The sequence below is a fragment of the Propithecus coquereli genome, unplaced genomic scaffold, assembly GCF_000956105.1.
Source record: "Propithecus coquereli isolate 6110/MARCELLA unplaced genomic scaffold, Pcoq_1.0 Scaffold110, whole genome shotgun sequence".
In the NCBI taxonomy this organism is placed as follows: domain Eukaryota; kingdom Metazoa; phylum Chordata; class Mammalia; order Primates; family Indriidae; genus Propithecus; species Propithecus coquereli.
Window position 1 is genome coordinate 2,895,908 of NW_012134970.1, and position 1,337 is coordinate 2,897,244.

General features: G+C 36.4%; 1 protein-coding gene across 1 annotated transcript in view; it reads right to left on the reverse strand.

Moving 5' to 3' along the window:
- RICTOR (RPTOR independent companion of MTOR, complex 2) overlaps window positions 1-1,337 on the reverse strand; it is a 178,247-nt gene that overhangs the window by 56,147 nt on the left and 120,763 nt on the right. The window lies entirely within an intron of this gene.

The window sequence follows — 1,337 nt, forward strand, 5'->3', positions numbered from 1 at the left end:
TTCTTCATTCCTTCTTACATTTGTTTCTTTTAGATCATTTTCCTTTTAACTGAGGATTCCCTTTAGCTTTTCTTTATGTCTCTTTTTTTAAACAACAAAAAATATTTATTATCTCACACAGCTTTGATGAGTCAAGAATCTAGGAGAGGCTTGGCTAGATGGTTATGGCTCAGGGTCATAACCAGGGACTGCAGTCAAAATGTTGGCCAAGGCTGGAGTCATCTGAAGGCTTGACGGGAGCTGGAGGATCTGCTTCGAGATGTTTTATTCACAAGATGCTGATTGTTGGCAAGAGGGCTCAGTTCCTCCCCATGTGTGCCTCACCTCGGGCTGCTTTGGAGTCCTCATGACAAAAGAGCAAGCAACCCAAGAAAGAGCAATGTTTCTTTTAAATTCCTCAGAAATTTAAAAATTCTTTAATCTTAAAAAAAAATCTTTTACTTTTGTTGCTTGTCTGCCTATTTATCTATCTTAGAGACAGGATCTCCCTCTGTCACCCAACTCCTGGGCTCTTGTGATCCTCCTGACTCAACCTCCCAAGGAGCTAGGACAACAGGCGTGCGCCAACATGTTCAGCTAAGCCTCCCAAAGTACTGGGATTACAGGCGTGAACCACCTTGCCTGGCTTACTTTTGTTTTTGAAAGATATTAATATTTTCTCTAGGTTAGGATGGCAGTTAGTTTCTTTCAACACTTTAAAAAACGCTATTCTTCGGTCTCCAGTTTCCATAATTCCAGGGAAATCATTTGTCGGACTTTGAAAGTAATGTCTTTCCTTAAGCTACTTTTAATATTTTTAATTGTCTTGGCTTTCAACAATTTCACCATGATGTGCCTACATGTTTTTTTCTTTGTATTGTCTTATTTGGAGTTTTTTGAGCTTTGTAAGCATGAAGCTCCATCAATTTTATAAACAAAGTTTTGGCCACTGTCTCTTTGGATCTTTGCTTTTGCCAATTTTCTCTCTCCTTTCTAAAGTCTAGAGTTATGTTTCATCCTTTGGCTCTGTTCTATTTACTTCCTTTCTTTTTTCTCCCTGTGCTTTACTCTGTGTGAATTAAAATTATGTTTATTTTACTCTGGATATTTTTATTGACTTTTCTTCAAGTTTACTAACAATATCTTCTGCTCAACTTGAATTTTTAATTTCATTGAGTTCTGAATTCTAGGTATTATATTTTACAGTAATAGAATTTCCATGTGATTCTTCTCACATATCCAACTTTATGGTGAAATTCTCCATTATTTCATCTACTTTCTTCTTCCTGAGCAAATTAATCGTGGTTGTTTTAAAGTCTTTTTTCCCTATCTGGATTACCTTTTAAAGCATGTTTCTA